The 23,444-nt window shown below is 39.1% G+C and overlaps 1 pseudogene; it reads right to left on the bottom strand.

Moving 5' to 3' along the window:
* Window positions 1-10,733: 10,733 nt before the first annotated feature.
* LOC122490939 lies at window positions 10,734-20,879 on the bottom strand (annotated as a pseudogene).
* Window positions 20,880-23,444: the final 2,565 nt, after the last annotated feature.

Genomic DNA, 23,444 nt, shown 5'->3' with positions numbered 1-23,444 from the left:
CCTGTTGGCTGTCAGCCAGGAGCCTCTCTCGGCTTTCTAAGGCCACCTGAATTCCTCATCATGTTGCCCTCCACCTTCAAACCAGCAACTTCTTGTGGAGTCCTCCTCATGCTTGGACTCTCTTTGACTTCTCTTTTAAAATGCCACATCTCCTCTGCCTCCAGTTAGAGAAAGTGCTCTGCCTTTAAATGCTCACATAATTAGACTGGGCTATCTTGGATAATCCAGGATAACCTCCCTATTTTAGGGTCATCTGCAAAGTCTTCTTTGCAAGGTAACATAACATATTCACAGGTTCCAGAGATTCGGGCATAGACATCTCTGGGGTAGAAAGAGACATTCTGTTGGCCATACCCACAGCTAAAAGGAGCTAAATGCGAAGGGCTAGAGATATCATCTTTCCCCTCTTCTAAATCAAAAATACCACAAATGATTTATAGAGAGAAATTGGGGAAAAGCTGTCAGAAAACAAGATCCAGAGCTACCTATAACCAAATTGAGGATCCCACCTGAAATGCAAAGATATTCTTCCCTGGGAATGGAATACTAGCCCCAACAAGGTCGAGGGGATCCTACAGTGGCTCCACTAATTCACATAATCTTGGAAGTGACAGCAGAGCTCAGGTGTTCCAATAATGGTGAGAGCTTAGCTGAGCGCATCCTCCTGGCCACAAAAAATGGTGCTACAAAAAAATAGAAGGATCGCCAAGAATCCAGCACACAAACTGTGGAGCAGTATAGGAAGTATATATGTCAAAGGTATGTATGGTGAAGAGAGAAGTAAGAATCTTCTCACACTCTCCCAGATTTAATAAAATTTCGTGGCAGAGCCACCTAACCATGCATAAACTAGAAAAAAAAAATGGCATGGCAAGCATGGAAGCTACACGGAGGAAGGAAAAAGAAAGCAAGGAAGGAAGGGAGGGAAGAAAGGAAGAAAGGGGAAGAGAGGGGAAGAAACTAGCATAAAAGAGATATATGTATAATCTAAGGGTGAAGAATTCCGCACAAGGGCTTCAAATTACTTAGAACATTAACAAATTTGCTCAAAGATAGATTGTTTTAAAAAGAAGGATAACATGAGGGGCGCCTGGGTGGCTCAGTCGGTTAAGCATCTGACTTCGGCTCAGGTCATGATCTCACGATTTGTGAGTTCGAGCCCCACATCAGGCTTTGTGTTGACAGCTCAGAGCCTGGAGCCTGATTCAGATTCTGTGTCTCCCTCTTTCTCTCTCCCTTCCTCGCTCTCTCTCTGTCTCTCTCAAAAATAAACAAACATTTAAAAAACATTTTTTAAAGGAAGGATAACATGAGAAAATTACAGGTTTAATGAAACTATTTAAGGACCTAAACGCTATTATCAAAAACCTGATGGATGGATTTTAAAACAGGAAACTATTACACATGGATACAGACAAAATAATTGACATGGAGGAAAGATGGAGACAGTCATGCTGAAGGCAGATGAAAAAGAGATTAAATCAGAGAGAAACGGAGAATGATGAAAGCCAGGTAAACATAGTATGGCATAATTAATGTCTGAAGCAGAAAACCCCCCAAAAATGTTGGAGTAACCCTGTTAATGAAAAAAATATCCATTGGCCCTTGTGAAAGATGGTAAGGCAGACTTTATTCAGGACCATTCATCGTGACAGGTATAGGGACCCCTGCACTTGGATTTTACAGTGCGGGATATAGATTCGAATACAGCATGACAAGTAGGAATTTACAGGAGCAGGGTGGGGGTCAATGGATAGAAAATTACTAAGAGGAAATATCTGGAGTGAGAAGAGATTCTGGCTAAATGGACATGACAGGATTCTTTGCTGAAGACAGGACAGGGTGATCAGACATCCTTCGGGGGAGTGGAGGGGAGGGATCCAGTTCAGATACTGAAGGTGATCAGATACTGAGAGTGTGGAATCTAATTAAACTAATTCAGCACAGTTCTTCTAAAACTGGATTTTACAAGAAGGGACATACATGGGTCTAGGAGAAGGTTCAGGAGACTGTCTGAAGTCTGGTCAAGGACAGAGTCTTTGTCAAACTCCTCCTTGCCTCATCTTTCTACAGAGAGGAGGGAAGCTCTACTCAATTCTCCAAGAAGAAAACCTGTGGAACAAAATTTTCATCTTTACTCTGTGCTTTATTCCCTTTTCCCCAGGGACAGAGTGATTTGTCTGATGGGTGAAATTAGAATAAAAGGCTGAAACTGGGTGGATGGGTACACTTTGGCTCTTGCTTCTGGTCTGCCTATTTGTGGAGAGGTACAGGCTTCGGAGGGACACAGGTGAGTACAACTGTCTCCTAATTCAGGAGGAATATCATAAATCTTGATATCATAAACTTGACCTCAGCTCTCAAGTCATATTTTCCAGCTTTCGTTAAACTCCATTAACCTGTCTCCTGGGTTTGCTTGCTTGCTTGCTTTCAAATTTGGCAGAGAAAGAAATGGGTCCTCCAAAATCCAGCAAAATACCTTCTATTAAAAATATTCAAAGATGTAATACAGAAAAATCTTTCTAAAACGAAGAAATGACTTCAATATGCCAAGCACAAGAGTGTGTGTTTCAGGTATGTCTGTTGCAAACTATAGCTTCCTCATAACTATCCTTTTTAATTGATGGAATGTCAGGAAAAATCAAATATTATTCACATATCTACCCAGAAAAAGCAAATTTCTTAGAAGAGGACACGGAATTCAGGCTGGCCAAGACTTCCTGAAAGCAACTATCCACAAAATCCTAAGGGAGAGAGGGAAGGCACACTCTGAGATACTGTTTAATGGAAGAAGTAAGACTCAAAAGCCTTTTTGTTCATCTCTTTGACGTTAAACCCAGAAAGATTTTCACATTCTTTTTGATTATATAAATATTTGTTCATATTGTTTTCCAAAATCTCTATGTTTCTCTTTCCTATTTAAGGTTAATCCAACTGGAATTTATTTTAGTTATTAGGGAATCAAGGGATGGAATTTAATCTTTTTCTTTGTAATGATCATCTCAAAATAATGTTTAAATGTTTATTCTTGCTTACATTTGACTTAAAATACCAACATAATGAAGATAATAAAAATATCTATGGAGAAGCAGATGAGCCAGGATCACTATCCTAAATTCTCTTCAATACATAATATATCATAATTAATACACACACACACACACACACACACACACACACACACACACATCTATTTCTGGACTTCAAATGTGTTTCATCAGATTGTGTAATTCCTGGACCAGAAATACACTATTTTCATTACGGTAGCTTTACAGTATATTTTAATAAAAATATATTATATATTTGATATTATATATATAGTATATATTATATAAAAATATAATAATATAAAATGCAGTATATTTTAGTACCAAGAAGTTTAAGTCCTAGTTCTTAATGCCCCCTGCCCACCATACACACAATTATTCTATTTAAAGTTTTCTTTAGCTATTCTCTTATTAAGTTTTCACAGTGAGTTTTGGGTGCATGAAATTGGATTAATCATAATTCTTGGTCAATCTTAGTTCTTGAAACAGACCTATTTTACTGTTTTATTTATTTAACATTTATTCAGTGATTGTTTAATAATGAGATGGATACCCATTAATCCATCACCCATAGGGCGCCTGGCTGGCTCAGTCTGTAGAGCATGTGACTCTTGATCTAAGGGTTGTGAGTCTGAGCCCCAAGTCGAGTGTAGAGCCTACTTAAAAAAAAATGCATCACCCAGGCCAAGATAACATTAACAGTAACTTCCATTTCCCATATTCTTCCCATTCTATTCTCCTGTCTCTCTTCCCCCCACACACATACCTGGACATAACCACTATCCTCAATTTTGTGTTTATCATTTTGCCACTTTTTAAAGTAATTTTTACATGTTTAACCAAACACTGTCCATTTTACTTGTTTCTTCACTTTAGAAAACATTAGTTTTACAGATGACTTTACTATCATTTTATCAAATCTGCCATTGAAAAATTTTTACAACTTTAACTGAAATGCATGATATTTATGAATGATTTGGGAAAAATTATTATCCCTATAACAATGAAATTTCACATTAGTGGTGGTTACCATTTTCATTTATAATGTGTATCTCTCTTCTGTTGCTGTTATCGTTTTCTTTGGTTCCAATTTGTCTAGTAATTAAGCCTCTAAATGAACTGTTTTGAAAGAATATCTAGAATTTTTTTTATTTCCTAATTTTCTGCTTTAAATTTTTGTTCTACCCTACTGATGTTCTTAGACTCCTTTCTTAGCTTATATTAATGCTTAGCCTCTTTAATCTCTATTTTTCTTCTTTAATAAATAACATATTTAAAATTCTCAAGCACACTATTACTATTCTGACTGTCACACTAGTCTCAATATTTTGTAATTGCAATTTTATTTTCCTCCAGACCTGGAAGCTACTAGGGGTAATTTTTTTTAATTTCCAAGTGATTGAGTCTTTAAGTCAAAATTATATTGTTTATATTTCTGTTTTCCTACTTATGTTCAAGGGTTGTGTCCTGTAAATTTCTTCTTTTTAAAGTAACATATGGAGCTTTATATGTTCTGATGTATGGTCATGCTTTAATGTCTTAAGAATATATTCTCTGTTTATAGAATACAATAATTCCTAATATCTACATTGTTTAAGGGTTATTAGTGAAAAACTAAGATAACCTAGAATATGCTTTAAAACACAACAGTAATAACTCATTAACTAAATAGACACAAACATAAAGGGATAGAGATAGATGAAAAAGTGATGACAAAATGTGAATTTTACCTTTTATCAATATGAATTTTGCTTTGGATGTCAGTTTTCTTTTTGTTTGCATTGACCTGTGCTTATTCTTTAACTTTTAACTTTTTAGGTGATTTTTCTTGAATGGTATCTTTTTTCACCATTAACTTGTTGACTTTTTAAAATCCTACATGAACTTGTTCTTTTAATAGAGGAGTTCAACTGATTTATAAATATTGTTATAATGTATATATATCATATTAATTCTCTCTTTTAATGCTGTTTTTAATCATTTTTTACCACATGATCCAGCTATCTATGCTAGTCTTAATATACAGGAAAATATGTCCTATTTGTAGAAATTCTATAGTTATGTTTATGTTAAATAATTTTTAATGTGTATTTATTTTTGAGAGAGAGAAAGAGTGTGAATGGGGAAGGGGCAGAGAGAGAGAGACAGACAGACAGAATCCGAAGCAGGCTCCAGGCTCTGAGCTGTCAGCACAGAGCCCTACACAGGGCTCAAACTCATGAACCAGGTGTTCATGACCTGAGCCAAAGTTGGATCAGCTATCCAGGTCGCCCCTGTTTTTAAATAATTTTTAATCTACAAATCCAAACTTCAGAATCAAAAATGAAACTCATATATTCATTGAACAAATACATATTGAGCCCTTACTCTGTGCAACCACTGTGATAAAATTTGAAAATCAATCTTTCTGATTGCCAAGTAATACTCCATTATATATATAAAAGAATGAAATCTTGCCATTTGCAACTACGTGGATGGAACTGGAGGATATTATGCTAAGCGAAATTAGTCAGAGAAAGACAAAAATCATATGAGGACTTTAAGAGACAAAACAGATGAACATAAGGGAAGGGAAGCAAAAATAATATAAAAACAGGGAGGAAGACAAAACAGAAGAGCCTCCTAAATATGGGGAACAAACTAAGGGTAGCTAGAGGGGTTGTGGGAGGGGGGATGGCCTAAATGGGTAAGGGGCACTAAGGAATCTACTCCTGAAATCATTGTTTCACTATACGCTAACGAATTTGGATGTAAATTTTTAAAAATAAAAAATAAAATTTAAATAAATAAATAAATTTGAAAATCAAATGCCAAAAAAGATAAATCTAGTCCTTGTCTGTGCGCAGCTTAAAATCTAGTTGAAATATAAGCGAATGAAAAGGTGTTTACAACTGAGCATTTTAAGACAATTAAGGGAAAGCAAAAGATACTACAGATGCACATAGAAGAGACCCATCTTGACTACATTTTATGGAGGAAGCAACATCTAAGTGGAGACTGTAAGACCGAGTGGGAGTTAGTCAAAATCTTTCCAGCTGTCTTATTTCATTTAGAACATGTTTAATCCCCAGCCCTACTGCCATTATTTGTCAGTTGTTATTAATAATATCTTACATTTTATATTTAAATATTTGCCACTAGTTTAATAGTATTGCATCCTATAGTCTCACTTTCAGGAGAAAATGTTGACTTTTTTTTTCTCAGATTCTAATAAAATAAGTTAGATGAACCTTCATTTCAACTAGCTCTAGTGCTCACATCCAGGCCTTTTAAGTTGTTACCTCCCTATTCCTTAGTTATTATTTTCCCTGGAAAATTCTGGTTAAGTATTTTCCCCTGAGCTCTGTATTTAATTCTTCCTCCATGTCTTTAGGGACATCACTAAATTAATTATCCCTTCTTGACTATATCTCTAGCTCTCTCTTTCCAGCTCTTTTCCTTCAGCATACAAATATTCTTCCTACTTTCCCTGTTTGAAAAGTCTTGCTCCTTGACCACAACTCTACATCCTTCTCTCTAATGCCAAACTACTTCCTATTTGAAGAAGTTGTCTCCAATCTTATGTCCCCAAGTTGTAAACACTTATCTGCTCTTCAAACCACTGCTGCAAGCCAGTTTCTAGCCTCACTCTTTCCCGATACTGCTACACTAACATCATGAAAGAACTTCTTGCTGCCAGAGTGAAAGAAAAATTTTAAATTTTTACGTTACTGGACGTCCCTGCCACCCCTAACTCTGGACGTCATCTCCCTGTGTCATTCCGTCCTCCTCAGTTGGCTCCTGTCAGCTGGCTCCTCAGTTGGCTTTAAGACTCTTTCCTGGTTTTTCTCCTTTCTTGTCCCTCCACTTTCTCCTCTTCAATCATCTCTTAAATACTGAGGTTCTCAGACTTTCAAACAAACTTCTCCTCTTAACTCCTCCACTTACACAAGTACTTTTCCTAATTGCCATTATATAATCTCCATGGCATCAACTAATGCCTATATGCCAATAACTCCAAAACATATACCTCTGAAACCAAAATGAATGTTTTGTGTTCCAAACCATCGTTTCTAATTGTGCGTGCACATCTCCCCTTGGATGTCCAATGAGCATCTTCGTTCGCTCTGATCATCTTCTTTCCAACACCTTCTTCATATACTTGGTTTTCTCTTCTCCCAAACTAGAAACCTAAGGATCATCTTGCTTGACTCATCCTTCTCCCTGACCTATATCGTCAGGCATCAATTACTACTATTTGTACCTTTCAAATTCATACCTTCTTCTCTGGCTCCCTGCTACTGACTGAATTCAGATTCTCATAATTTACCAGGTGGATCATTGCCAAGGTCTTCCATTGTCTCCATTTTTTCTCTACTCCAATCCATTCATTAGATTCCTCACCGAATTATTTCCCTAAAACACAAATATGATCATGCCACTTACACACTTACTTCTTTCAGTAACTCTTCACTGCCTTGAATATAACATGCAGACCCCTTAACCTGGTATATAAGATCATTCCTAATCTAATCCCTTCCATTAATTGCAGTCTTATTTCTACCCAACTCATATACACAGGCTTATGCAACCATTTTCCCTACCAACACACCTTCTCTCTTTGCATACGTAGTTCTCTCTAACTGGAAAAAAATTTAAAACCTTACCTTTCCTTCTTGACCTGACTCAATTCCCACTCATCTTATCAGAAGTCTGTGTCTGACAAGTCCATCCCTCTCTGTAGGTTTCATATTATTTTCAAATGTTTATATCACTGTTGTAATCAATTTTATTGGAGCAGTTATACTATTTAAAATCACTGTCTCCAATATGCAACAGGGATTCAGTGAGGACAGGAATCATGGTTATAAATCTCCCTGCCCTGAGGGTCTATCAATTTACAGATCCATTTACAGATATACAAATTTACATGCATGAAGAGCAAGCAGTTCAGGACAGAAGTATTTTAAGGACATACAGGAAAATGGCTTGAACATGAAAAATCTTGTATGCCAGATAAGGTCTTTGAAAGTTATCAAAGTCATTTTAACAGGAAATTATATGATCAAACGTGCATGTTTGAAACCTCAGCCTCGTGGTCATGTGGTGAAGAGACCATAGAAGGATAGAACTGGAGGAAGCAAGAGACATTGACATGGTACCAGTGAACAATTATGAAAAACAAGTTGACAACAGCAAGGATGGCGGATGGAAAGCCGATACAAAAGATACTTGGAAAATAAAGTAAATGGAAGTAAATGGCCAATTAAGTATAGGGGGTTAATGAGGCATTAAGAACCAAGAGCACCTCTAAGACTCCTGGCTTGTGTGGCTAGGAAGATGGATCATTTATTCTGAAAATCATCAAATCATTTTAAGCTTATCCTCTAACCAGGCCATATGCCAGGTGTTAAGACCATGAGATAAATAAACAAAACACAGTCCCTGCTCTCCAGAGTGTGTAGTGAAAGAGACAAAAATGTAATAAAACATAGTAAATATTATTAGAGATCTATAGGCAAGGTCCAATGGGGGGAAAAACGAAAGACGGTGCTGAACTTTATTTGGAAATGAGTGATATATAAAACTAGTCACAGTAAAACTCCAAGAAGAATGAGGTCCCATCAACTGATATAGGGAATTCAAGACATGGAACAGAATCTGAGAAAAGAAGAAATAATATTTTCTATTTTGAAGTTGTGATTGACTGGCATGTTGGCTAATCTAGGTGACAGCCATTAGGCAATCAGGATCCAGAGCTCATGGAAAATTGTTAACAGAGAGACCTTTTGCACCGAGACTATCACAAAGGCCTTGCATTCATTTCCTGTAGCTGCTGCAACAAATTACCACAACGTGGATGGCTTAAAACAATAGAAACGTATTCTCTCATAGCTCTGAAGACCAGGAGTCCAAAATCAAGGTATGGGTAGAGCTGCGCTCCCTCTGGAGGTTCTAAAGGAGAATCCTTCCTTGCCTCATCCAGCTTCTGGAGGCTGTCAATATTCTTTCATTTGTGACCACGTCACTTCCTCTCTGCCTCCATTCGGTCCTCCTCTTCTGTCCATCTCAAATCCTCCTGTGTGTTTCTCTTGTAAGTACACTTGTCACTGGATATCAGGGTCACCTGGATAATCCAGAATTATCTCTCAAGATATTTTGTTTAATTATGTCTACAAAGATCCATTTTCCAAATAATGTAACATTCACAGGTTCTGGGGATTAGGATATGGACTTATTGGGGGAAAGGGGCACCATTCAACCCACTACAGGCATCCTAAATAAACTTTCTGATTTTGCCATTGCTTTCTTCAGTCAGTTCTCAATACTGCAGCCGGCAGGACTCAACATTTAAATCAGATCAAGACATCCCTGTTCGGGTGTGACCCTTGATCTCAAAATCTTGAGTTCGAGCCCCATGTTGGGCATACTGCTTACTTAAAAACAGACAAACAAACAACAATAACAAAAAACTTCTCTGTTCAAATCCCTTTTATTGGTTCCCACTCTTAAGAGCCTACCAAGCTCCAGTATATCTGGCACCCCTGTTACCTCTCTGGTTTCATCTCCTCCTTCTTTGCCCCATGTTCATTCCACTGCAGATACATTGCTGTTTCTTAACATGACAGACACACTCTATCTAATATACCTCATTGTGATGGTTAATTTATGTGTTAACTTGACAGGGCCTTGGGGTGCCCAGATATTTGTTCAAAATTATTCTGAACGTGTCTGTGAGGGTGTTTCTGGATGAGATTAACATTTTATTTTATTTTATTTTATTTTATTTTATTTTATTTTATTTTATTTATAATTTATTGTCAGTAAGAAAGACTGGCTAATGGTCATTTTCAATAAAAACCTTTACAAGACCATTGCATCAAAACATACAGATACCATTAAAAGTCTGTCATGATGATTTTGGTTTATTAACAGATATACAGAAGGTACAATTACTCTTTCCAATAATGAAAAATGTTTACACTTCTAAACAATCCATTTAAGACATGTTGATATATCAGATCTTTCCTTATCATATGTACAGCTAGAAATGAATGAGTGTATAGAAATGTGTTAATGAAATAATCATACTTTAGTGGAAAAAAAGATTTAATGAAATCCTGATTATATTTAAAAATCAGGGTGCTAGGTAATGATACTAACACCACCAAAATTCAGTCCAAAACAAATGCACAAAATATCTTGAAAGTCCAGTTGAAACTATGAAAGGTTAAATCTGTACATAAAATTTACCCCCCCAAAAGACAGGAAAATTAAAATAATCAATTTTATATAAATCTATGATCATGCTAACAAGATAGTAGGACTGATTTTTATTTCATTATTTCAACACAAATATTAATACAAAAAGATGTTCAAAAATGGCATAGCCAACATAAATCTCATCCAGTTAAAGTGGGTTAGGACACGGAAAATGGCTAACATGTCAAGAGGCATACGGATCAGTGTAGGCAGGCCCATTTTAGCTCACTGAGAAAAGTGCTTAAGCACTGCTACAAAGAACAATGCAGAAGGGGCTCAGTCAGTTAAGCGTCAGACTTCAGCTCAGGTTATAATCTCTCAGTGTGTGAGTTCAAGCCTTGTGTCAGGCTCTGTGCTGACAGCTCAGAGCCTGGAGCCTGCTTCGGATTCTGCATCTCCCTCTCTCTCCCCTACTCACTCACACTCTCTCTCTCTCTCAAACAAATTTTAAAACATTAAAAAAAAAAAAAAACAGAACAATGCAGATTATTTACATAATCTCTATAACTTCACTAAAGTGCAGGTACTGTGGGGGTTTTAAGCCTCAGACTTCCCTAAATTGTTGCAAATCTGGTGGAGGAATTGTCACCTCTTCGAAGCACCCACTGTCTCCTCTCTTGTGGTCACTCATCATGACTTTGGACTCCAACAGCATGCCGACACATCAGAGCAAGAAGCTGTGAAAGTACACACAGACATGGGTATGTTTTCTACAGAAGAGGCTTCAAAGTTTCTTTGATGCTGTGAGTAGTTCTCTACAAGCACTGTTCTCACCAGTGCCTGTTCGGGGAAGTTCAGACATATTGACAGGTTAGAAATTGGGCAGATAAACTGATTTAAGCTGAACTCCTGCCAGTTTCCCAACGAAAAACCCAAACTACCTGCAGAAAGTATGTCTCCAGGAGGGTCCATTGATTGAAACTGATCGCTGAATTCTAGAGGCAGTGATGGTAACTCATCAGGCACAGGAAATTCTTCCGCTGGTGGTAGAAAATCACTTTCAATGTCATAACCTCCAGGGTAATAGTCTGTATCGATGGTATTTGGATCTGCTGAGTACAGGGGTGTCTACACGTCAATAACCTTGTAATTGGGGAATTCTTGTATATCTGGCAGAGGAACACTTGACACGGAATCTGAAATATCTCAGTGATACCCATTGTCATCACACACTTTACCCTAAAAGGAGCTAGGAATTGCACTTCAGACAGGCTGTTTTGGGCACTGTATAGATGAGAAGGTCTTTCCTCTGGAGGTTTCTTGCAGAGGCAGAGATCAGGATCCACTGATCTTATCATAGTTGGGCTTCTAGATTGAGTTGCTGTTAGAAGGAGTTTGAAGGAGGAGGAGGCACGTTTGGGGCAGCAGTGGAATCCCCAGGGCTGTGCCTGATGCAGTGTGGACTGCATCTAGATCTAGAACCAATCTAGTATAGTTTCCATTCACGTTGAGAGACACTACTTGTCACAGCCCATTATTGACTTGAATGCTTAGAACAGAGATAATTACAGGGCCACTTCCACTGTCAGCTTTGTGTTGTAGTCTTCCACTGTGCATCTCCAAGGTGTTATAGTCAGTTCCCCAAGCATATGTTACAACTGAATGAGTAGAATATGTTCTAAGCCTCATGGTCAGTTTCATCTCTAAATTTCTTTTTTAATTTTCAAGATTAACATTTTAATAAGTAGACTGAGTAAAGTAGATCATCTTCCCTGATATGCCTTCATCCAATCAGTTGAAGGTCTGAACAGAATAAAAATCTGATCCTCCCCTAAAGAGGGAACTCCTACCTGGCTGCCTGTGAGCTGGGACATTGGTTTTTCCTGCCTTCAAGCTCAAACTGAAACCTAGGCTCTTCCTGGGTCTTGAGCCTGCCAGCTTTTGGACTGAGACTATACATTTGATTTTCCTGGTTCTCAGGCCTTAGGACCCAGATTAGAACTAAACTATCATATCTCCTGGGTCTCCAGCTTGCTGACTCATCTAGATGATCTTGGGACTTGCCAGCTTCCATAATCACATAATCTTTATAATAAATCTTTACATATATACTTCTATTAGTTCTGTTTCTCTGGAGAACCCTAATACACATATCCTCACCTAGTTATCCTGTTTACCATCTGTTTCCCACTAGAAAGTAAACATCATGAGGTCAAAGATTTTTCTGTCTTGGTCAGTGATCACTCAGTCACTTTTAGAGCCTGAAAGATGCCTGGCACGTTGTATGCATTCAAAAATCCTCTTACTGGATTAATTAATAGATATATACAGATCTAAGAATACTCAGAAAAACACTGTCTTCTCCTTTCAGTTTAAATAACATAACACACAGTATTTCCTATAATTTTCAACAGATTCTCATTCATCTAAAATATCAATAATGTTTGGCAGAAGAGTCACATCAGAATTAAGAGCGCAGTACAATTTCAAAGAAAGACGGGGAGATTTTAAATCATACAGTATCAAGGCGTTAAATATCCAACCAAAAGAGGAAGGGACAGATAAGAATATCTTGTGAGAAGAAAATAAGTCAAAAATGGAATGTAAGTGATAAGAAGTTTGAGATTATGTCTTTAGGATCAAATACATTTAAAGAGAAGTTAATGAAAAGCTTCTATAAGTGGGTGTGCATAATTATATTTTTAGAGTGCTTTTTCTAAAAGCTTTCTGATTTATAGACTATGAGGATTTTATTAAGAAAGAAAAGACCATTTAATTATACCATTTAGAAATTTGAAGGTTCCAGCTTCCAGATAAAGACGGTTGACTTAGCACACACATTTACTTTTCTCCCCACTGCAAATCCCTTTAAAATGACAAAATATCGGGTCGCCTGGGTGGCACAGTCGGTTAAGCGTCCGACTTCAGCCAGGTCACGATCTCGCGGTCCGTAGGTTTGAGCCCCGCGTCAGGCTCTGGGCTGATGGCTCAGAGCCTGGAGCCTGTTTCCGATTCTGTGTCTCCCTCTCTCTCTGCCCCTCCCCCGTTCATGCTCTGTCTCTCTCTGTCCCAAAAATAAATAAATGTTCAAAAAAAAAAAAACAGAAAATTACAAAATATTAAAAAATGAACAAATATGACAATGCAGGAAAGCCACGAAGGCTTGGACAGAAACAGTGAGGAATTTCTCGAAGATATAAAGGAGTTAAGATGGATGCTGGAGGCTCCTGTGTGGATCAGTCGGTTAAGCGTCCAACTTCATCTCAGGTCATGATCTCACACTCCGTGAGTTCAAGCCCCACGTTGGTCTCTGTGCTGACAGCTCAGAGCCTGGAGCCTGCTTCTGATTCTGTCTCCCTCTCTCTCTCTCTGCCCCTCCCCCACTTGTGCTCTGTCTCTCTCTCCGTCTCTCAAAAATAAATAAACGTTTAAAAAAATTATAAAAAAAAAAAAAGATGGATGCTGAAACTTGAGAGCCAGATGTCCTCCCAAAGAAGATATCAAATATCCACAAATGGGAGTTTTGCTCAAAAAAGTGAGTTTGGTAGGGTTTTTGTATGTGTTCTCAGTAGAAACCCTGAAAAACCCCTAAAAGCATAAGCAGCAAAACCTGAGCCATCTAGTAGGCTAGGAGTTGGTTGGTGAGATTAAAGGCCCACAGACTCCAGATTGAAGGTGCAGTGGGTACACGTTAATCTCTTTCTTCCAAGGCCCTCCGCTGAGAGAACAGGGGGTGACTATCAGTTAATAAGCAATCTCAATAAATTCCTGGAAGACACAACGCATGAGGAGGAATAGTTACTAATGCTGTAGAACACAGGAAGGTGCCGCGTAAAGCACACAGACAGAGGCTGTACCGGCAGAAGGAGCTACCTGTCTGCTGGCGGAAGTGAAGCATGGGCCCAAAAGCAAGAGGCTATAGAGGAAACAGTCAATCCTTCCCTAACAGTCAGGTGTTTCTTCCTAAGGAAGAGAACATGGGGAATTCTTCTCTTAAAAAATTGAATGAATTCTTAAAAAAGAAAAAACTGAATGAACTCTTTGGGAGAACAAAGGCAGCTGGGGATTAGCACTTCAGAGATCTCCTTCCAGCTTTCCTAAAGGAAAATGTGCCAGCTGACATGTCCCATCCGTGTTCACAGACCCCAGCGTCAGCTTGTCTATTTTCTCACTTTTAAATAAGAATGGAAAACCAAGAATCACCAGACATTTGGGGGGGGGGGGGAACAATAGTATACTAACCACAAAATTACCTCAAGGAAACATAAAATTCAAAACAAAACAGAACAGGGGCGCCTGGGTGGCGCAGTCGGTTAAGCGTCCGACTTCAGCCAGGTCACGATCTCGCGGTCCGTGAGTTCGAGCCCCGCGTCAGGCTCTGGGCTGATGGCTCAGAGCCTGGAGCCTGTTTCCGATTCTGTGTCTCCCTCTCTCTCTGCCCCTCCCCCATTCATGCTCTGTCTCTCTCTGTCCCAAAAATAAATAAACGTTGAAAAAAAAAATTAAAAAAAACAAAACAGAACACATAAAAGAATCTAGAAAAATGCTAATTTGTACTCTCAGAGAAATTAAACTAAAATGAAAATCTAGATTTTGTGTAACCCTAAAGCTTAATCAATATTGAGGGCCTTTTTAAAAGTACGAAATTAGAATGTCAAATTAGGTACAAAAAATAAATATTTATATGTGGAAAATATGCCACAATTTAAGTTACAGAATCTTAGAGGTTCCAACCCCTTTCTTCTGAAACCTATTTAGCCAAAACACTTTCACAGAAATTCTTCCTGATTGTAATCTAGCTGTACCTTCCCACTGAGAACACTCTATAATTCCCAGAAACTTCCAGGACCTGAGTGTGGGGAAATCAGCTTCATGGCAAATCTACTCTAGCACACACACAAAAAAAAAGGAGGAGGTGGAGAAGGTCAGAGAACAAGAAGTATTTTTAAAAGTTACTGCTGATAGGGCATGTGGGTGGCTCAGTTGGTTGAGCATCTGACTGTTGATTTCAGCTGAGGTCATGATCCAAGTCTCACGTTGGGCTCCATTTTGAGTATGGAGCCTGCCTGAGATTTTCCCTCTCTCTTTCTCTCTCTCTCTCTTTCTCCCCCTCTCTCCGCTCTCTCTCTCTAAATTAAAAAAAAAAAAAAAAATTTGTTCTAAATTGCTGCCACAAAGCATCAGTAAAAGTTCTAAGAGACATAGTTGAATATATTTCCAAAAATAAGACACAGAACGCCCCTTCCCAAAAAGACAGAAAAGATTAGACACAAAAGAGGATTAATCCAGGTGGCCCATAATCAGACCAAGAAAGTTTCCATTAAAAAAAGACAGAGACAATAGTCAAAAAATAATAATGAGTAAATGCCCTCTCCTGTACATATTATTGTGAAACTGTAGCATGCAAGAATTGAAACTATTCCCAGCTAGAAAAAAAAGGAAAAAAGAAAAAAGGAAGCCACATACAAAGGAACAAGGGTCAGTTGAGCATCATTGGAAATACAATGAAAACATGTCTTCAAAGTTCTAAAGCAAGGATTGACAAACTCCATCCCGTGGGACAAATCCAGCCTGCTGCTTCTTTTGAAAATGAAGTTTTACTGGAACACAGCCAGACTCATTCATTTACCTCTTGTCTATAGCTTCTTTTATGCTCCAAAGGCAGAGCTGAGTAGTTGCAACATAAGCCCTGTGACCCACAGAGTCTAAAATAGTTACTATCTGGCCCCTTTCAGAAGTTTCAAGGAGGGAACTCTATTACCTCCAATATTATACACTAATAAGTAACATAAACACTGAATACTGAATTTCAACTTGTAGCATCCATCTGTAAGCAAACGTGAAAGATTTAACCGAGGCTGCAGAACAGAAAGTAAAGATCACCAATCACTACCGTGTAAAAGTAAAAATACAGATCAAGGAAGTCGAAAGATTAAAGGGAGAGGAGACTTAAGGGAAAACTCCCACTCCTTATAGTATCTTCTTCCTACAAAATGAGGCACGGCTCTGATGTAACGAGTAATAAAGAAGCGGAAGGTAACCAATACAGAAATCAAAGGGGATGATGGAATCACATTGAGAAGACCGGAAGAAGGGAATGTATGGTGTAAATGAGCGAAATGTCTAAATCCGAAAAAGTAAAGAACAGTGAGTGATATAAATATTTCATTTAGAAATATGGTTGAAATCACCTGGAAAAGCAGGGAAAAGTGTTTAAAATTGCTCTCTGGGAAGCAGAAGCCGGAGTGGGAGGGATGGGGCAGAACTGTGGTTTTTAAACTTCAGTCTCTGTATTTGATTTTGTAAACAATGGGCTTGGTAAATGTTTACTTTAAATGAGCAGCCAAGTTGTTATTAACGTCCGTACTGAAATGAAATAAAATGAATGATATGAAATGAACTGAACTGCATCCAGAATAGGGTCACCACCACCACCCTTGTGGCAGCTGGCTGCTGTAATTACCTCTGGGGTAAGTAAAGCAAATTTGCCCCGATGTTGCTTCATGACCTCCTTCTGTGCTATTATTATCACCTATGTTGCATGTTGTCAAATATATATTTTTTCAAATGTATATTTTATATAGGTAATATATATTCAACAATATGGAGCTATAATTAGTTAATCGTTGTTTTAAACATTCCTGTGTGGGTTTTTTTAAGGAAACTGAGAAGAGAGGAAAAAATATATATGTGGTCTTTTACGTATGCCCATGTACTTAATATTTCCTATGGCCTTCCTCCTTCCTGTGGATCTCAGTTACGATCTCATGTCAGTTCCTTCCTCTCTGGCTCCCTTTAGCATTTCTTGCAGTAAAAGATGGCTAGAAATGAATCCTGCCAGCTTTTGTTTATCTGGGAATGTCCTAGCGTTACCTTCATTTTTGAAGAGTATTTTTGTTGGCCATCGGCAGGTTTGTTTTTCTTCAGCACTTTGTCACTTCACTGCTTTTGGGTCTCTGTTGTTTCTGATGAGAAGCTAGCTGTTTACTACCGTATTGTTAATGCTCTGTGTGTGGGAAGTCGCTTTTCTCTTGCTGATTCTAAGACTGCCCTTTATTTTTGGCTTTTGGTAGTTGGCCTAGGATATGTCTAACTGTGGTTCTCTTAATGTTTCTAATAGGATTCGCTGAGAATCTTAGATATCTAGGTAAAAGTTTTTCATCAAATCTGGGGAGTTTGGGGTCATTACTTCTTCAAATATTTTTTTTCTACACCCTTCTCTGTCTTGCCTCTCCTTCATTGACTGCCATTACATGTATGTTCCACACTTTATGTGATTCAAAAGTTTCCTTTTTCTTCCATCTTTTTTCTCTTCAGTTTTCTGATTGGAGTATTTCTATCAATCTTTCTGTAAGTCTCATTTTTATTTCTGCCATCTCAAATATGTTACTGGGGCTATGTAGTAAATTTTTATTTCAGTTAAGTAGTCCCCCATCATCCACAGTTTTCTTGCCATGGTTTCAATTACACACAGTCAACCCTAGTGGACAAGCAGATGATTCTTTTTCTGATGTATTGTCACATGCTCAATAGTAGCCCAACACTATGTGACAATGCCTATGTCATTGACCTCACTTCATCTCATCATGCAGGCATTTGATCATCTCACTTTATCACAAGAATGCAGTGCAATAATATCTTCTGAGGGGCACGTGGGCGACTTAGTCAGTCAAGCATCCAACTCTTGATTTCAGCTCTGGTCATGATCTCATGGTTTATGGGATTGAGCCCCACATCTGCACTGTCAGCAAAGCCTGGTTGGAATTCTCTCTCTCCTTCACTCTCTGCTTCTCTCTCTCTCAACACAAATAAATAAACTTTAAAAAAAGATATTTTGAGAGACATAACTTTTATTACAATATATTGTTATAATTGTTCTATTTTGTTATTAGTTATGGCTGTTAATTTCTTACTGTGCTAATTTATAAAGCAAATGTTAACATAGGTATGTCTATATAGATAAAAATATAGTGTATTTAGGGTTTGGTACTACCCAAGGTTTCAGGCCCCCACTGGGGTTCTTAGACCATAATCCCCATGGATAAGGAAACACTACAGTATTGCATTTTTCAACCCTAGAATTTACATTTGGTTCTTTTCTTATACTTTCTAGTTCTCTACTTCTATTTCCTGTATGTTAAGCCAGTGTCATTAAATTTTCCTTTCATTATTTGAACATAATTTCCTGTAATTTTTTTTTATATTTTTAAATGTTTATTCACTTTTGAGAGACAGAGAGAGACAGCATGAGTGGGGGAGGGACAGAGAGAGAGAGAGACACAGAATCCGAAGCAGGCTCCAGGCTCTGAGCTGTCAGCACAGAGCCTGACACGAGGCTTGAACTCACACACCATGAGATTATAACCTGAGCTGAAGTCTGACGCTTAACCGACTGAGCCACCTGGGCACCCCATAATTCCCTCTAATTCTTTGAACATATTTACAATAGCTGCTTTGAAGTCTTGGTCTATAAAGCAACATCTGGGCTCACCCTGAGCAACTTCTATTGACTGCCTTTTTTTTTAAATTGAGTGTAGATTATATTTTCCTCTTTCTTGTATGCCTAGTGAATTTCGTTTTAAAAATCAACATTTTGGGGTGCCTGGGTGGCGCAGTCGGTTAAGCGTCCGACTTCAGCCAGGTCACGATCTCGCGGTCCGGGAGTTCGAGCCCCGCGTCAGGCTCTGGGTTGTTGGCTCGGAGCCTGGAGCCTGTTTCCGATTCTGTGTCTCCCTCTCTCTCTGCCCCTCCCCCGTTCAAGCTCTGTCTCTCTCTGTCTCAAAAATAAATAAACGTTGAAAAAAAAATTTTTTTTTTTAAAAATCAACATTTTTAGATAAATATTGTAGCAATTCTTTTTTTTTTTTTTTCTACTGACGTGGGTGGGAATATGGGAATTGGGGAATGAAAGAAAAAATCATTGTGCTTCTTTCAGCCTGACGTGAAAGGATGGTTGGTGTTTTTCCTGCATTGTATCTTTTCTTACTGTTCCTTTAATAAATAAACTGAGAAGACATTACTTCTTGATTCTGCTTCATTTTTCTTAAGGTTGTGGGGTCATTATTTTTCAATATTTTTTTTTAGTAACTTACTTGTACTTGAAGTGTGGAATCACTGATATCTCTGCTCAGTGTTTTAATTCTTATTTTTGTTTTTAGACTATTTTCCCAAAGATCTCTCTTTTATGTGCATAGTTTAGTGGTAAGCCAGTGATTTGGGCAGAGCTTGAGGTCAAATGCCTCATTCCCACAAAGCTTTCACCTCTGTCGATTAATTTCTATGTTGCTGGCAAAATGTATTTCAAGTTACAGCCAATTCTCAAGTCTCCCTCAGCTTTCAGTGTTCACCAGCCTCCCTCAGGTCTCCTCCAAGCATGGAGAGTTTTCTAATCAGTCAAGAACATATGGTGAGATTATCTCAGCCTTTCTGTGGGTCTCTCATCTCCAGGATTTCCCCATTACATTTCTGGCTGGTCCACCACTCACCATTCACCCCAACCAGAACCATACGGTCGGGCTTGCAAAGCTGCACCTTTCCTTTTTTGTCCCCAGCCATGTCCACCCCTTTTAAACAATAAAGCCAAATATTTTCACCACCACCCCCCCGCCACACACACACACACCCAGATTGAGTTCATCCCCTCTGGCGACAAAGCTGTTGGTTTTCATGTTCCTCCCCCATGCTGATGAAACTATTATTCTTGGCAGCCAAGTTAAGTTGGGGGGGGGGGGGGGTGGAGAAGACGTATTCCTACTATTCTTACCTGAAGTTCTAGCAGCTTTCCAAGAATAAAGGCTCCTCAATTTGTTATCTGCTTTTGGTTGGTCTCCAATGCCCAATCTCTTCATGGCTCCATAACTAGAAATACCTTCCTTCAAAGAGATTTGAGAAAGTTGGAATCTAACATGGCCAAGAAGTAGGGGGATCCGAAGTGCCCTCGTCTCTCAAACACAGCAGTGTTGAGGCCAAAGGACTCTGCACTCTAAGAGTCTGGGCAGCAAAGTGACAGAGATGCCTCAGGGACCCAAAGGCACAACCCGGCGGGCCATGGGTGCGTGATTGTGAACCGGGAGAGATAAAACGGGCGGCAGAGGAATAGAGGGGAGGGATCCCCTTCTAGGGAGAGACAAAAGGAAGAGAAAGAGAGGGTGAGGAAGTGCAGAACTGTACCTGGACAAGAGAAAAACCATGGGCCAGGATGGAGAAAGATCCAATCTCGAACTGTGGGGCTTTCTCCAGACTGGGGCTGGCTGCCCTGTTTGTGCACCTTGGGAGGAGGGGAGCCAGTCCAGGGCCGGTAGCTAGTTCAGAGGCACAGTCCACAGTGGGAGAAAGCAGTCCCCTCCCTGGAGTGCTGTGGCAAGAAGGTATATACCCGTTCAAAGGACAAAGACTGCCTGTGCCCGCCAGCCAGAGGCCATATATCCGCCATGCGGAGCGGCACGCCCCCAGAACTGGGGTGCGCGGACCGGAACTTTTAAGACTTCCGGGTTTAAGACCCAGCTGAGCACCAGGGAGGCACAGGAGTCGGAGGAGCAGGACAAACCGCCTCGTTCGCGCCCGTAGCACAGTGAGAACGGCTTGAACAGAGCCGTTTGGGACACCAGGTCCGCGGAGGAGAGACTGGGGCCTCACCTTTTTCCTCGCCATCACCAACAAGGTAGGGGCTCAGGGAACAGAGAGCCGGCCCCCAGTGGAGGCGGGACCCACCTACACCAAGCCACGCCCCTCGGCGCCCGCTAAGTGCGCATCTACGGGAGCCGGGAGCCGGATTGACGCTGACCAGCCAGCCAGTCCCTCGTCCAGACCAGCGGTGCTGCCGTGCCTGATTTAATTCTCAGACTCTTTATGTTTTTCCTTCATTTTCTCCTTCTTACTTCTTCCCTCCTCTAGTCTGATTATTCTGGTTGTTGATTTATTTAGGCAGACGCATTTAATCTATTCTCTTTACACATGTTCTACACCTCCTGCTTTCCTTTCCTTTCTCTCTCTCCGGATTAAGCCGTATAGTTGCTCTGTCTGGTGAATTTTGTTTTATTTAATTTTTCCCCGCCCCTATCACTTCTCTTTGCATGGGATAAGGCCTCTTCCATCAGCACCACCTCCACCCTGTTGTTTACTTGTAGTTGGTGTTTCTGGGTTTTTTTGTTTTGGGGTGTTTTTGTTTGTTTGCTTCTGTGTTTGTTTTTATTTTCTCTTTGTTTTTTGTTTATTTGTTTGTTTTCCTTTCCAGGGCTACTTCAACGAACAAATAAAAGCACACCTGGTGGAGGGTCCAAAACATCACTAGGAGTAGGGAGATAAAGTAATCAAAGTCACAACAACGGAAAGCAAGTACCACACTCCAAAAAATACCTCCTGAAGGGCCAGGCCCTGGACAGTGTATGACTCCTCTTTAATATGGTGGTGCTCACAGGTGCAGGACACATAACAAGCTTTTAAAACACATAAGGGATAGAAAACTAGCCAAAATGACAAAACGGAAGAATTCTCCTCAAAAGAAATTTGACAAAGAAATGACGGCTAAAGAAATGATCAAAACAGATATAAACAATGTAACTGAACAAGAATTTAGAATAATAGTCATAAGATTACTCATGGGCTTGAAAAAACCATAGAAGACAGCAGAAGATCTATTGCTGCAGAGATCAAGGAACTAAAAAATAGTCATGATGAATTTTAAAATGCTGCAAATAGGGTGCAAAATAAACTAGAGGTGATGGCAGCGAAGATTGAAGAGGCAAAGGGAATAAGTGAAATAAAAGATAAATTACGGAAAAATATGATGAGAAAAAGAGAGATAAAAAAAATTCTGGACCATGAGGGGAGAATTAGAGAACTAAGGGATTCAATGGAATGGAATAATATCCGTATCATAGGAGTTCCAGAAGAAGAAGAAGAGAGAGAAGGAGGAGAGAGGTGTACTTGAACAAATCATAGCTGAGAACTTTCCCAGGCTAGGGAAGTAAACAGACATTGAAATCCCGTAGGGACAGAGAACTCCCTTCAGACATAACTTGAATTGATCTTCTGCACAACATATCATAGGAAAACTGGCAAAATACAAAGATAGAGAAATCTGAAAGCAGCTAGGGACAAATGGGCCTTAAACGATAAGGGTAGACACATAAGGGTAGTAGCAAATCTATCTACTGAAACTTGGAAGGCCAGAAAGGAGTGACAGGAAATTTTCAATGTGCTGAATATGAAAAATATGCAGCCAAGAATCCTTTACCCAGCAAGCCTCTCATTCAAAATAGGAGAGACCAAGGTTTCCAAGACAAATGAAAACTGAAGGAATTAATCACCACTAAACCAACCCTATAAGAGATCCTAAGGGGAACTCTGAGTGAAATGTTGTAAAGACCACAAAGGACCAGAGACATCACTACAAGCATGAAACCTGCAGATAACACAATTATTCTAAATCCTTATCTTTCAGTAATAACACTGAATATAAGTGGAATAAATGCTCCAATCAAAAGACATAAGGTATCAGAATGGATTAAAAAAAGAAAAAAACAAGACCCATCTATTTGCTGTCTATAAGAGACCCATTTTAGACCTGAGGACACCTTCATATTGAAAGTGAGGGAATGGAGAACTATCTACCATGCTACTAGAAGTCAAAAGAAAGCTGGAGTAGCCATAATTATATAAGACAAACTAGATTATTAAACTGAAGGCTATAACAAGAGATGAAGAAGGACATTATGTCATAATTATGGGGTCTATCCATCAAGAAGAGCTAACAATTATAAATGTTTATGCACCAAAGTTGATAGCACACAAATATATAAAAGAGTTAATCACAAAGATAAGCAATCTTATTGGTAAGAATGTGGTAATTGCAGGGGACTTTAATACTCCACTTACAACAATGGACAGATCATCTAGACAGAAAATAAATAAAGAAACAATGGCCCTGAATTATACACTGGACCAGATGGACTCAACAGACACATTCAGAACTTTTCATCCTAAAGCAGCAGAATACACATTCTCCTGGAGCACACATGGAACATTCTCCAAGATAGATCATATATTGGGTCACAAAACAGCCTTCAATATTGAGATCATACGATGCACACTTTCAGATCACAATGCTATGAAACTTGAAATCAACCACAGGAAAAGGTTTGGAAAACCTCCAAATACATGGAGGTTAAAAAAACATCCTACTAAAGAATGAATGGGTCAGCTAGGCAACTAAAG

The sequence above is a fragment of the Prionailurus bengalensis genome, chromosome C2, assembly GCF_016509475.1.
Source record: "Prionailurus bengalensis isolate Pbe53 chromosome C2, Fcat_Pben_1.1_paternal_pri, whole genome shotgun sequence".
NCBI classification, from domain to species: Eukaryota; Metazoa; Chordata; class Mammalia; order Carnivora; family Felidae; genus Prionailurus; species Prionailurus bengalensis.
This window is presented reverse-complemented; position numbering and strand designations above follow the sequence as displayed.